This window comes from Grammomys surdaster, unplaced genomic scaffold (genome assembly GCF_004785775.1).
Source record: "Grammomys surdaster isolate TR1022 unplaced genomic scaffold, NIH_TR_1.0 63, whole genome shotgun sequence".
Taxonomy (NCBI): Eukaryota; Metazoa; Chordata; class Mammalia; order Rodentia; family Muridae; genus Grammomys; species Grammomys surdaster.
Genome location: NW_021604565.1, coordinates 31,911,201 through 31,927,450, shown reverse-complemented (window position 1 = coordinate 31,927,450; position 16,250 = coordinate 31,911,201).

Here is a 16,250-nt window from a genome sequence, read left to right as displayed (position 1 = left end):
AGAGAGAGAGAGAGAGAGAGAGAGAGAGAGAGAGAGAGAGAGAGAGACAGAAAGAGACACAGAGACACAGACAGAGAGAGACACACAGATAGACCAGAGACAGACAGAGAGACAGAAACAGAGAGACAGAGAGACAGATAGAGAGACCGAAAGAGAGGAATGGGGAGTGGCAATTTCCAAAGTATTAACTGTGTTAAAACTTTGAGAGACTTTTGGCTGGATTGTCTGTGATGACAAGCAACCATCAGCAGTCTAAGAGGAAGAAGGCTTTCTGGAATCCTTCCCACTCAGAACTGCTGGAGAAATCCCCAGCAAATCAAGGAAACAGCAAGAGACACTGGGGATTTCCTTACACCTTTGGTTCTAGCCACATATTTGCACAGAGCCAGAACTTGGTGGCCCAGGTCTGATTGTTCTCAAATTTGGAATATGTTTTGGTTGCTATTTCCTAGAAACTCACATTCATTTTCTTTTCTTTCTTCCTTCCTTTTTTTTTTTTTGAAGCTTAACATACTTTCTTCATTTTCAAGCCCCAGCCTGCTGTTTGGCCAGTGCCAAAATTTAAAAAAAGATAATAATAAGGATGCAGGAAACACAAGTAGTTTTCTTATGCCTTAACTGGAAGGACTTCTCTTCTTTACTTTTTAATGGAGAAAAGCACAGAGGCCTATGTTAAAAATGATATCCAAGTGAAAACCTTAGAAATTGTAAAACTGGCATAAAATACTTCTATTTTCATATAAAAGTCTAGAATATGTGGAAAACCTTTCTCGTAGATCTAGTTCATGTTCAGGTCATACAATCACTTGCAGAGAAGTAAGATCTGGCTCAGTTAATCCTTTCAGTGAAGATACTTACGTCACCACCTTACAGGGGCTGGGAATCCAAGGTATATCACAAAAGTACCTTAAGACAACTTTTAAAGAACTCTTAAAACAACCAAGTTGAATTTTGAAAGTCTATAAATGGCTTTATTTCTTTATAATACAAACACACAGAGAGAGAGAGAGACAGAGAGAGAGAGAGACAGAGAGAGAGAGAGAGAGAGAGAGAGAGAGAGAGAGAGAGAGAGAGAGGGAGGGAGGGAGAGAGTTTAAAGAGAGAGAGGCTTCCAAATACACTTGTTTTATAGTCACAGGTCTGTCTCTGATTACAGTCCAAGGCATACAATGATTGATTATTGATTACTTGTGGGTCTGGCTTTATATCCTCCCTTTCTAATCTCATTTCTTGGTATGTCACCTCAACTATGCCTTCAATTTAGATATTGATTTTAACCTATTGAAAAAGACATTTGTTGAGCATTACCTGCCTTAATAAATCAATTACCCATCTATTTACAAGATAGAGCCACCCAGAGCATCATTTGAAATGGTTCTATTTGAAACTCATCTGCTCTTTGAACTGCCGTAATTTCTTCTTCTTCTGGTTCATATCTCTTGTTTTTATTCATATATCTGCCATTTAAGTATTACATTGCTGATGTCACTTTATTTCTACTAATTTGAGCTTAAAATAGTACACATTTATCATTTTATAGTTGTATAAGTCAAAACTATTGGATTGTCCTATTAAATTCTCAAGGCTGAAATCAAGAGGTCAGTCGGGCTGCTTTGTGTCAATGTGTCCCAGAGGCCTGTGTATGTAGAGTTTGGTTGCTAGCCTTTGGTGCTCTTTGAAGAGGTAGAATTGTTGGCCCAGTAGTTACATAATTAGGTCTTTGGAGGAGTATCCTTGAAAGGAATATGACAGCTTCAGCCTCTCCTCTTTCATTAAGCTTTTCCTAGTCACTATAACATGAGCAGCTTCTTCCACTAACAGCCACTACCATGATGCCTTGCCATAGTCTCAAAAGCAACAAATTAAACCTGGTGTTGACTTAAACTCCAAAACTGTTAATCAAGATAAACGTTTTCCTTAAGCTGGCTAACAGTGGTGGTTAGAGAACAGAAAAGCTCAGTAAGACAGGGTATTAAGAAGAATCTGCTACTAAGCCTCCATATATCACTGACAGTGTCTGCTTGCTTCTAGTTGTAGAACTGTGACTTCAATCTTCATCCTGATTGCTTTGTGTCAGATGAGTCATTTTAATGCCAGAAGGCTCGCTCGTCTTTGTCCCGGTCTTCAGTTCTTCCATGTAGGTTCCCATGTCTGAAAGCCAGCACGAGTGAAGTGTCCCTAATCCTCCCCAAACACTCTGGCTTCTCTTTCTCCCATTTCCCACTTACATTCCCCTTCCATTACATCTTCCTGGTGAATATTGTTTTAAATGTTATTATACTGGGCCAACCAGGATACTCTTCCTATTTTAGGTCCATGGCTTTAATTATATCTACAATAATTTTTACCATGTGATGTAAGATGTACCCCATTTCAGGAGATTAGATTTTAAGCATTTGATTTTGGGGAGTGGAGGGGTTACTCTTAAATTCCAGGGACATATCAAGTTAGGGCATCTATTCTTGTGCAAATCTAATCTCTTTCATCCATCATTATAGAGAGAAGGTTCAAGTTAGGCTGATATGAACACAAAGGATACCTAAGGTTTGAAACATGATTTGACCTTAGGAAGAACTAGAGATAGACATGAATCAAGAGAGAAAGTAGGCAGATGCTCGAGATTGTTCATTTGGCTAATACAGAATGAAAACTACCCTATCATGACAGCTTATTTTCATTTATGTTTACACAAGAATTTGAATAACCACATAGAATACACAGGCAAAAACAAAAACAAAACAGGATAAATCTTTTAAATTTTTAAGGATCACAACTTTCAAATGAGGCTGAAATGTAAAATCCATGTTGATAACACCTGCTTTACTTGTGATTGATTCACATACTGGAAGATAGTTGAACTGAAGAGGAGTGATGGACACCTCGTCACTGAAGGACTTCTATGCCTATGAGTATATACTTACTTTGAATCTTGTATGAGATTCCTGGCCAATGTCTAAGACAGCAGATTCTAGAAAAGTCATAAATGACTGGGTGCTAGATTTTTCCAAAAGGGGAAGAAAACCTCTCTCTCTCTCTCTCTCTCTCTCTCTCTCTCTCTCTCTCTCTCTCTCTCTCTCTCTCTCTCATACTTTTTTAACTGTTTCCATGCCTTTATTTACATTATTATAGAAATGTGTAATTTTATAAACCGCTACTGCTTTTGCCCGGGACCACAGCCCACACTCTGGTCCCTTCTGACTTTCCTTTTGCTTTACTCAGCTTAACTCCAGGATCCGCTGCCACCAGCACTAACCTGGCTTTTCTTTCTACCCACCTTTGCTCTTGGAGGGGCACACTACCAGCCTACTTCTGCGACCCTTGAATCCACGGATGAAAGACACACAGAGAGCTCTGTTACTTTCTAACTTACCTACTAGGCACAATTGCTGGACACAGATACCTACTGCCTGGAAAGGCGTGTCCTTACCAATTTATTATCTATGTCTCTTCTTTAGCCCTAAACTTGATGACTTGTTCCACCTAGCTCCTGCCAAATATCCTCGGCTACCACTCGTAGCTCAGGCTACAGGCCCTAGATCTCCTTGAGTGCTTACATGATTGCTGTGTCTTTCCTTCTTCAAAGCAGGGCAGAAAGGCTCCCCCCATTCCTTGCATCTCCATTTCCCTCCTGAGATCCAGAAGTCCCACCTATACCCGCCACCCAGCAATTGATCCCTGGCCTTCTTTATTGACCAATCAAGAACCAACTGGGGAGATGAGATTAGCATCAGAACCTCTCTCTCTCTCTCTCTCTCTCTCTCTCTCTCTCTCTCTCTCTTTCTCTCTCTCTCTCTCTCTCTAATTAACATGTAAACCCAAATTCACTCCTCAGGTCCTATATGATGAAAGGATAACCCTAACCCGACAAGTTGTCTTCTTACCTGTACTCTCTCACTGTGGCCTCTGAGTACATGCACACATGTACACACACACACACACACACACACACACACACACACACACACACACATACACACAGGGGTGTGGAAGAGAGAGAGAGGTGGGGGAAAATGAATGACAAGAGTTTTTAAATGAAATGAAGGGACTGTCTAATTCTCTAACCCATTTGGCTGTCTGACAGTTATACCTTTGCTTCCGTCTAGACTTCACAACAAAATCAATTCTCAGTAAAAGAAATTGAAGCAAAGATTAGTGAAACCCAATGGATCTTCCCAGCCTTGGAAAAGTGACAAATCAAGACTTCACAATATCTGAAAAGTTCAGGTCAAAATGTCCTGATATTTGAGAGAAGTATCTACCAGATAGGTATTACTTGGAGAACATTCAGATTTTGGCTCACATTTTGAATGTATGGACTAACAAGTGTTCAAGTCTTGAATGTATTTTGACGATGGAATATTTGTTAAACAGGACTCTGGAAAATATGATTGGGGTGGGGATGTTGACTTGTGAAAGTCTGAATGAGAACCCAGTCTCCTGTACTAACTCTTTGAATAGTATACAGATATCAAGTATTCTTTTAAAAGTACTACTAGCCCTTAAACTCTACCTACTTGGGAGTCTTTGAGTATGAGCATAGCAACACATGGTTATTTATATCTTGTCTTAAATCCTGAAGATCACAGGAGCTATTCCCACAATTAACTCATCAAGATCTTAATTTCTAGAATCATCAAACACATTATAACTTTGATCCTAGGGCACAAAACAGTGACCAGTATACAGATAGTTTTCCAGTAACTACTCCTTTAATACATTGGTTTAGTTTTGTTTTGTTTTTGTTTTTTGGTTTTTGTTTTGAAAAAATAATTGGAAGTGTTGATCTTGGAGATTTAAAATGTTCTATGATGCACTTTTATCAGAATGTTAAATTTTAACATTATTTATTTCTAAAATAGTCCACTTAACCTCAGGCCAAGATATTTGAAGTTGGAGTTTTGTCAGATAAAAAGTGAAAAGAAACTCATCCCCCAGAAGTATTCCACCAGCTCAGACCACCTTGTAGCCACTTGGAAATCCATCAAAATCTAGCCAATCAGAGCCCTGTGGTATCGTTTCTATCTGAGGAATGGCTAGTTAAAAATCACCCCAGTCTTCTGTACTACATACAGAGTTCTCTTGTCTCTTACATGAATGGTTGCTATCATTACATCAGCCTCCAGTAACTTCAATACATGAATGGCTAGCTTACGGTCCAAGAGTGGATGGGCTTTTCTGTCCCTTTCAGAGGCATCTGCCAACCAACAGGAACAGGGAGACAAAGCTATCTTTAAGTATTCTGCCCCAATCAATGAATAAGCAAATGCCTAAAAAGCAGCTCCAGATGAGACTGCGTGAACGTGAAGGACACGCGGGGGCTTCTGAAAACCTCCTTCCAGAATGAGAGAGGGCTCTCTTTGCCTATAGGAATGAAAGTAAATAGAGCTGAAAGCAGAGCTGTGTCTACTTGACTTTGAAGGGGAGGCCTATTAGAGGGGAGTGGTGGGAACAATTCAATAAGTTACAGGGACACAAGGGAGTTTGTTATACGTGAACAGGCCTGCTTACTCAAAGTGATGAGAAGATTTCTTGATAGGGAGGAGAGAAGGCATGTACTCTTCACTTCTACACTGGGTGATCTTTTCTTCATTTGATTTAGCTTTTAATGGTATTCCACTATTAAAACAATATCAGCATGTTAGAGATGAACTACATGAATAGAAGTATAAAAATGCAAAGACCTATCTGTAATTCTAAAAAGCATAGAGAATTCTTGGCATATGTGTGTGTGTGCGTGTGTGTGTGTGTCTAAGTGTAGAGGGCATAAAGTGGATGTTTGTGTGTGTGTGCTGATGCAGATAAATATGTGCCTATTCGTGTGGAAACAAAGATTAGTCTTAGATATTGTTCCTTAGGACACATACACCTTGATTTTGAGACAGAGGCAGACCCGGTGCTAGTCAACTAGCCAGGCTAAATGGCTAGCAACAGGAGGCTTCCTCCTGCCCCTGGTTCCCCAGCTCTGAGTTTACAAGCTTATGCCATGACATCCTTCCTTTATATAGATTCTGGAGGCAGAGAGCATCAAACTTATGTTGTCCTGATTGTCAGGCAAGCATTTTACTGACTGAGTTATCTTCCCAACAGTGTTATCATTTCTTGGTACATTTATTCCCAGGTTCATTACTACCTGAAAGTTCTATTCAGATGACACCAGACTAAACATATAAAAATAATACCTGACCTGACTCCTTTTTCCCATTTGCCCCAAGAGAAAAAGAGCCCACTCCATCACTGAGTTCTGACCTCTCTGGGTACTTTGTAACAGTGATTTTCAAGATTTCAGTGTACATTCACACATACACACACACACACACACACACACAGATGCACACTTATTTACTCACTTGTAGGAAAGAGGGTTTGCACACCATGGAACATGTAAAGAGATCAGAAGACGTGTCTGGGTATACAATCTCTCCTTAATGCATGTGGGTCCTAAGATTGAACTCAGGGTATCAGTCTTAGCAACAAACACTCCATGAGCCATTTCACTGGCTCTAATCTCTTTATGGTATTGTATTTTCTCATATTTTATATTATAGACTTTTTGTACACAGTGGGGGGGGGGTGAGTGAAGTTCTGAATGAATGGGTATTGCTTGGGATAAGCATGGCCACAGTAAGGACCATGATGCTTCAGAGCTAAGGAGTGCTAGTGCTTACATTTGGATCAAGTATAAACGTTAATGTCCATTATAGCTCCTCACTACTCCTCTACAGAGACTGCACCTACCGAGGTTGGCTAGCTACCTCCTTATTTATCTGTATATAATTATCCTGCCTACTTGTTCTGCCATATGCAATGACCCCGCCTTCCTGCTCAAGTGTGTATCATAAGCATATTGAGCATCCAGGGTGACACAGGTTGCCATCTGAGAAACCAGACCACCTAGCCTCAGCTTCTCTGTGTGTCCCCATGTTTGTCATTTCTTCATTCCCTTGCTACTCACATAGGTCAATCCCTGGAATCACCAGAGTCCACAATATTTAAAGTTCTTTAAAAGCATCATTTCGTATTTGTGCAAGCTGAAGATTGAACCCAGGTCCTTGTGAAAGCTAGGTAATTCCTTTACCAATTTACTTCTTTACACTCACCACTCCAAAGCATTTTTTTTACAGTAAAAAGAGCAGATAATTTATAGGATTATAGATAGACATTGAAATTTACTTACTTATGTCTGACATTAGAAATCACAAAAAAATATGGCAAAAATATCTTTGCCTAACTCCAGTGTAGAAAGTTTATGACTCTACATTTAAAAAAAATGTGCACGCGTGTATGGTGTGTGTGCACATGTGTGTGTATGTGCATATATGTGTATGTGAATGTGTGTGTGTCTGCATGAGAATGCACATACTTTCAAAAATATGTGTGTGCACATGTCATTGTGCACATTTGGATGAAAAAGCACAGGTTCATGAAGCCAGTTCTATTATTCCAGTTTCACATGGGTTCCAAGGATAAAACTCAGGTTATCAGGTTATCAGCTGAGCTATCTCACCAACGTGTTCCTCAGGCTCACTGATCCTTTCCCTCATATTCAGAGATTCCATCTAGAAAATGTCCAGTTTCTTATTCTCACTTAAGATCCATTACTACACCAGGCTGAGCATTTGGTAAGGAGAAAGGGGAAATTAACAGATCTATTCATTAAAAGCACTAAGCATAGAGAAATGGAAATATAGTTAACTTGGGAACACAGCCTCTGAAAGAGTAAATTCCTTTAACTGTATACATTATAAACATTTTAGATATAAAACCAGAATCTTTTGAGTTTCAAGCTGACTACCCAAAGCACTTTTCCAATATTCAAAATATGTTATACTAAATTCAAGGAAAGTAATAGCTTACATTCTGCTTCTACTAATTAATAATACAACTTTTAATGGATTTTTATTATACACATAGTTCGAAAGAAATAATGATAAACTATATAAAAAGAACTATACATAATTTTATCATTTCTTTTAATTATACCAGTTCCTTTACTAGATTCAACATAATGGCTTTCAATCAGTTGCTATGGTTTTGTTCCATTTGGTCTAACTTTTGTCTTCATTCTTTGTCATTTGTCTATTTTCTCATTTGGGTAGGAAATACGACTTATAATGAACTAGCTTAAATGATGCAGAAAAGTAAACTACTTGGCAAATATCCAGGCACACTAAGTGACCCATTGCTTGAAAATGGAAAAAATGACCACAGGAATTTTGCTTAAAACACTTCCTCCCACGACTAAGCCTGTGACTGTAGACTTGAGGGAAGCCAGTAGAAAGAAGGACTTCCAGTCAGACAAACATTTACTCACTTGAAATTGATTTCCTCATATAAGTTTATTCAGAGGTTAAATTGGTTCTCACAGAGAAATACGTAGAAGATGGAGTCAAATTCCTTAGAAATAAATAATGCAATCTGATGTTTCTTTGACATCTCAAATGGAACAAAGAGAAGCAACACTTGGGTTTCTTACGTGTGCTGCCTCCAGAGGAGCCTGCAGGCACGGCCGTTTGCTGATATCCTCACTCTAGTGACCATGTTTTTCTGATTATGAGATGAGGCACTTGCTATCTCTGTCAAGGAGGAGGGTAGGTCCTTGAATTCACATTGAAAGTATGAAAACAGTCACATCTGGAAGATTTGAGTCCCGCCCAAGCCTCACATTTTTGATCTTCTTGCATTTCAGCCCTTCTTAGCATCCCACATGGAAGCTGTCAGAGAAAACCCAAAGACAATTCGTGACACAAGGCTGGACACATGCAGGATCCTCCCAGACACATCTCACTGGTTTGTACCGAGTAACCGGAACACTTGTACCATGTAAACCATAAATAAAATACAAATTGTTTCAGCCCACAAATTTACCAGTCACTGGTTGACCTCCAAAATGTTAGCTAGATGAGAGGTTCTCAAACTTCCTAATACTGCAAACTTTTAATACAATTGCATGCTGTTCTGACAACCCAGCCATAAATTTATTTAGTTTCTACTTCATAGATGCAAATTTTGCTACTGTTCTGAGCCATAATGTAAATATCTGATATATAGAATAGCTGATATACAACCCCCAGAGGGTCCATGGCCCACAGGTTGAGAAACCCTGTTCCAGTTAAAAATAAAGAATAGAGATGGAAAAACTAATAAGAAGTCTGTTTTGTTTTAAAGTCCCAGGGCTTCTGAAGATTTGGACCATCTGCCTGAAGAGAACGGCTTTATCAGTCATCTAGTTCATAAAGAAATGTCATCCTTAACATCCATGAAATATTCAGTGAAATCCCACAAATGTACACATGGTGGTACATATGTACATAAGTCTAGATTTTTTCTTTTTCCTCTTGAAGCAGAAGACCTTAATTAGTCCACTGAAGATCAGAGACTCCTGGGAGGGAAAGGATATTTCAAGAGATACAAATCTTTCTTGGTGTGATTTTTGTAAGATTATAGGAAAAATATTCTGGATCCTTGTAATGGCTTTTCAGAACTGTAACACTATGATTCACCAGTTCAGATAGGGTTTTTAGGATGTCACTGTTTATTATTGATAAACTAGTGAATAATTGCATGAATGTGTGAATTATACAGGTTGTAACTGAAGATCTCTGTTGCGTATGCATGAGAATTCATGTAAAGATCTTGTTTAGGAACCCTTCAAATTGAACATTACATTACTAAAAATATACGTGTACAATGCGTGTTACTAAAGATCTGCAGATTAGCATTGAAGTTTGCAAGTATTATTTAACAGTTCATACAATGAGGTAATGAGACTTTTTCTTTTTTTGAAGTACTATAACTTAGACCCAAGGCCTTACGAAGGTCAGACAGATGACCTTTCACTAAGCTACATCCCCATCTCTGGGGCAAATATTTGAATGAAGTTCCCAGCAGATTACGTATATTCAGGAGACAAGTAAGTATAGAAGCCTCATTCCTTTTGCTAAAAAGCAAGTCTAACTAAGTCCAGAGTGCTTCCCTTCTGCAATTTGCACACTCTCCCACCATTTACATTTCCAAAGAAACACACAAGCTGAAGGATTAATCAAGGTCAAGAAAATCAAGAGTTGAAGGTCATCCTTGGCCCAATAGCTAGCCTCAGATAGCCTGGGATATATGATCCCTGTCTCAAAAGTCTGTATACAAGCATACACACACACACACACACACACACACACACACACTTATAAAATGAAGATACCAAAAAGTAGCATCTAGTAGTAATAAGCAAGCTAGCTGCTGGTTTTAAAACCAAGATGATATTTGTAAAAAAAAAAAAAAAAGTAAATGCTCCAATAAATAAGTGCAAATACTTCTTATTCAATAACTAATAAACTTAGCAAAAGACGTTCACACAGGAAAGAGTTTGGGTTGAAACATTTTAATAGTGAAATTTAATATGTCTGAGTGGAATAAACATTTTATCAATTATTTAATATATACTTAAAACCACATACAATGCTAGTAAAATAAACTGGCTACATGTCTGCATGTAATCTTTATGATTATAGATCTAAGACTCCCCAAAACTTTAAGATATGATCTAAGTGTCTAGAGACCTTTCAAAGTCTTAATATTTGCCCACCACAATTGTCTTAGCAAGAATAATGAAACTAATGTATAAAATGTTTTAAAATACAAGGGTGCTTATCCACCAGTGTGATCAAAATATATTCTGGTCAGTTCATAGTGTGTTAAGAATCCATTTACTATGTTTGTCTGAATACACAACTCCAAAATCTGTATTGTCCTCATTTTTCTGAAGACTTGAACAGTTAAGAAACTGGAATATAGTTCTGTGGGAGAATACATACCTACCCTATGTTGATTCCCTAGAATTTCCAAACACACATAACAACTAAAAAACCTAAAACTTCTTTTGAAAAGAAACATTGTTCCAATCCATAGTCTCTTGAGTACTTTGTTGAATGCTCAGGACAAGGTGATACATTTTCTCCTGGATCTTGAAGTATAATATACTGAGATCTCATGTGGTTAGAGTCATCAGTTTTGACTCACTGAGGAAAAGAGCCAGAACCTTCCTTTTATTAATCACTCAGACTCCTTTGTGGTGGCAAGGGCCTCATTCCACTGAACCACATTTTCATTGGCAAGTGTACAAATGGGCATTCTCTCCCACCATTGAACACAGTGGCCACAACAAATGGACATTTGGAATGTGGGGAAGAATCATCGTCATTAGACAGCTCATGCATGATGACTGTGAAGTCATCCCACTTGACAGTGAAGATAAAGACATATTTGTACATTTCTAAAACAGAGGCTTCAGTTTCCAGGAAAAATGTTGTCTCATTAATGTTGAGCAGACTGGTTTCTATTTTCTGTTTCCCACAATAATGCAAAGAAACACCCTGCCCAAATTATTGGAAACATCAAGATTTTAGATTACACAATTTTGTTTAATTGCATGTTTCTTTTCATTGGGAAGGCTCTACATTCGTACATATTGCTATAAGACTAACAGAGCAACCAGGTGGAAGATCATATTTCTACTCCACTAAGACAGGGTTGACCACATGACTCTTCTTTTGGTTAGTAAGTGATGTGTTGAAGTGATTTGTATGTTGTAGGCCAACTGTCATATACGACAGCTTTAAGCACTGTCACATTAATACCCTATTCCAGAGAGAAAGCCCATCTTCAGCTTAGATTACAAACTGAGTAAGAGGCATGGAGCAATGGACTGGTGCAGAGTTGTAGCTGACTTGTCCTGACATGGAAAAGGAGGAATTCTTAACTGTAACACTGAAATCTGTATTGTATGTTCATGTAGAGACACAAAGTGCAGGGCAAAGGATAGCGCATATGACCAGAAACTAAGACACTAACAATGACGCCAAGCTCTACCAATTTACAATTATCATTTGTGTTTGCCTCCCATCATTTACTTTTCCTTTCACTTGGCCACCATTTGATTATTAACAGTAAGCACAATCTCTGTGTCTACTGCAGCCTAACTTTCAACTTGAATCAGAATCCTATGTTGTATAGATTGTTCTGGACAAAGAAAAGCAAGCACACAACTGAAATCTGATGACGTCAACAACTTCTTTGTCATATACCACCACTCTAGAGGTCACTTCTGCTCAGTATGATGGTTCAATAGTGTCAAACATCACTTGTTGCTCTAGGCCTTTACCAGACACCTCTTATTCTAGAATACTCATCCTCTGACACATCATTCCTAAGGTGAAATTCACATGCTATGATGGAAATTTACCCTTGATCCTTGGCTTCCTGTTAAATGTAGGTCAATCAATACATTCTACCCTTACTTTCTGGATAGGTGATGCCACCGTGACCTTTGCAGACATAGCAATCCACTGCAGACATCGAACCACAAATAGTTTTAGATTAGCCCTATGGACCACAAACAGATGTTTCTTTTTCTGATATTTTGAAGCCCTTTTCACATACTTCTCACACTGTTAATCATAATCAAAAGACAGTTCAGGAAATGATTCTAAGAATTAAATGTGCCACCATATATGGGAATGTTTGTGTCATGGCATATAGAGATGCAAATGGAAGATTACCCCAGTCTCTTTTTTTTTTAAATTTTTATTGGATATTTTATTTACATTTCATATGTTGTCCCCTTACCCTACCTCCCACCCACCCAGGAACCCCCTATCGCCTCACCCCTCCTCCTGCTTCTCTGTGGATGTACCCCTACATGCCCCCCCACTCCCACCTCCCCACCCTCAAATTCCCATCCCCTGGGGCGTCCAGCCTTCATGAGGCCAAGGATCCCTTCTCCCACCTATGCCCAGCAGGGCTCTCCACTCTTACATATACAGCTGAAGCCATGGCTCCCTCCCTAAGTGCTCCCAGGCTGGTGGTTTAGACCCTGGGAGCTGTGGTTGGTTGGTATTGTTGCTCTTCTTAGGGGCCACAAACCCTTTCAGCTCCAATGGTCTTCACTCTAACTCCTCCATTGGGAACCCCATGATCAGTTCAATGGCTAGTTGTGAGCATCTGCCTCTGAATATGTCAGACTCTTGCAGACCTCTGAGGAGACATCTATATCAGGCTCTTATCAGCATGTACTTCCTGACTTCCACATCAGCATCTACCTTTGGTGACTCCACATGGGGTGGATACTCAGGTTGAATGGTCTTCAGACGGCCCCTCCTTCAGTTTCTGTCCCTCACTTTGTCTCCATATTTGCTCCCTTGAGTGCTCCTTCTAAGAAGGAATGAATCACCCCCACTTGGTCTTCCTTGAGTATTGTATCTCACATTACCATAAAAACTCTCATAGTGGCTTTGCGTTTTCAAGTGATGTTAGTTAAGTGTATGACAGAAATTTTATCATAAAACAATGCATAAGAATTAAATAACAAAAGATCTAGAATTTACCCATTCTACAGTTTCTCACATAGAGTGAGTTTTCCTGGATTTCTGATTCTTCTAGTGCCTCAGTACTTGAAATCTTGTTGAAGATATTCAAGAGGCAAGGCAACTTATACTTTCTCTCAGAATATTTATACAGGTTCTTCAGACAAACTTAAAAAGTTATAAATTTAGTAGGTGCCATAGCATGCTAGTGCACAACTGTAATCCTAACCTTTGGAAAACAGGAGACTCATTAGTTAGAGGACAGCTTGAGCTATATACTAGGATATTAACTCTAATATACAAAAAATAAAAAGATTGCCTTCTGCCCCTGCCTGCTCCTCCGAGCTGGAGCAGACACAGAGTCGGTCTGCTCCTGTCCTGTGGAGAAACTGAATCCTGAGTCATCCAGGAGCCACTGCACTCAGAGCAGCTGGTAAGAACTCCATCTCACTCCCTAAACCCCAGAGATAGATCGGGGAGCCAGGGACATCCAGGGCACAGCAGCTACCCAAACCCCGCCCCTCCGGAATTCCACTTCCCTTCTGCCCCTGCCTGGTCCTCTGGGCTGGAACAGACACAGAGTTGGTCTGCTCCTGTCCTGTGGAGAAACTGAATCCTGAGTCATCCAGGAGCCACTGCACTCAGAGCAGGTGACACAGAGTCGGTCTGCTCCTGTCCTGTTGAGAAACTGAATCCTGAGTCATCCAGGAGCCACTGCACTCAGAGCAGCTGGAGCCACTGCACTCAGAGCAGCTGAAACTGAATCCTGAGTCATCGAGGACCCACTGCACTCAGAGCAGAAGGATTTCCAGATCCAAGAGGTGGCCTGAGTCCCAGGAGTTATTCCACCCAGGAGATTAGGAGCATAAGACCACAGAGACCTCTGGACTCTGAGGAGCTCTGCAATAAGCAAGATAACTGGAAATACAGACTCCAGTTTTACACAGTGAGGGCAGGTACCACTAGAGTTAACCAGATGGCGAAAGGCAAGCGCAAGAACATAAGCAACGGAAACCAAAGTTTCTTGGCATCATCAGTGCCCAATTCTCCCAATATAGCAAGCCCTGAACACCCCATCACACCTGAAAAGCAGGATTCAGAATTAAAATCACTTCTCATGATGATGATAGAGGATTATAAGAAGGAATTAAGTAACTCCCTTAAAGAAATACAGGAGAGTACAAGTAAACAGATAGAAGCCCTTAAAGAGGAATCACAGAAATCCCTTAAAGAAATGGAAGAAAACACAAAGAAGGAATTAAACAAAAACATTCAGGACCTGAAACTAGAAATAGAAACAATAAAGAAAGTTCAAAGGGAGACAACCATGGAGATAGAAAACCTAAGAAAGAGATCAGGAGTCACAGACGCAAGCATCACCAACCGAATACAAGAGATAGAAGAGAGAATCTCAAATGCAGAAGATACGGTGGAAAATATTGACACAGTTGTCAAAGAAAATGCAAAACGCAAAAAACTCCTAACTCAAAACATCCAGGAAATCCAGGACACAATGAGAAGACCAAACCTAAGGATAATAGGTATAGATGAGAATGAAGATTCCCAACTTAAAGGGCCAGTAAATATCTTCAACAAAATTATTGAGGAAAACTTCCCTAACCTAAAGAACAAGATGCCCATAAACATACAAGAAGCCTACAGAACACCAAATAGACTAGACCAGAAAAGAAATACCTCCCGTCACATAATAATCAAAACATCAGATGCACAAAACAAAGAAAAAATACTAAAAGCAGTAAGGGAAAAAGGTCAAGTAACATATAAAGGCAGACCTATAAGAATTACACCAGACTTCTCACCAGAGACTATAAAAGCCAGAAGAGCCTGGACGGACATCATACAGACACTAAGAGAACACAATTGCCAGCCCAGATTACTATACCCAGCAAAACTCTCAATCACTATAGATGGTGAAACCAAGATATTCCATGACAAAACCAAATTTGCACAATATCTTCCCACAAACCCAGCACTTCAAAGGATAATTGATGGAAAATGCCAACACAAGGAGGGAAACTACAACCTAGGAAAAGCAAGTAAGTAATCTTCCAACAACCCCCAAAAAAGATACAAACATAACTTTACCTCTAATAAAAAAAATAACAGGAAGCAACAATCATTTTTCCTTAATATCTCTTAACATCAATGGTCTCAATTCCCCAATAAAAAGACGCAGACTATCAGACTGGATACACAAACAAGACCCAGAATTTTGCTGCATACAAGAAACACACCTCAGTGACAAAGACAGACACTACCTCAGAATAAAAGGGTGGAAAACAATTTTTCAAGCCAATGGTCCCAAGAAACAAGCTGGAGTAGCCATTCTAATATCAAATAAAATCGACTTTCATCCAAAATTAATCAAAAAAGATAAGGAAGGACACTTCATACTCATCAAAGGAAAAATCTACCAAGGTGAACTCTCAATTCTGAACATCTATGCTCCAAATGCAAGGGCACCTACATACATAAAAGAAACTTTACTAAAGCTCAAAATACACATTACACCTCACACAATAATAGTGGGGGATTTCAACACCCCACTGTCAGCAATGGACAGATCATGGAAACAGAAACTAAACAGAGACACTTTGAAATTAACAGAAGTTATGAACCAAATGGACTTAACAGACATCTATAGAACATTTCATCCTAAAACAAAAGAATATACCTTTTTCTCAGCACCTCATGGTACCTTCTCCAAAATAGACCATATAATTGGTCACAAAACAAGCCTCTACAGATACAAAAAGATTGAAATAATCCCTTGCATCTTATCAGATCACCACAGAATAACACTGGTCTTTAATAATGACAAAACCAATGGAAAACCCACGTGCACATGGAAACTGAACAACTCTCTACTCAATG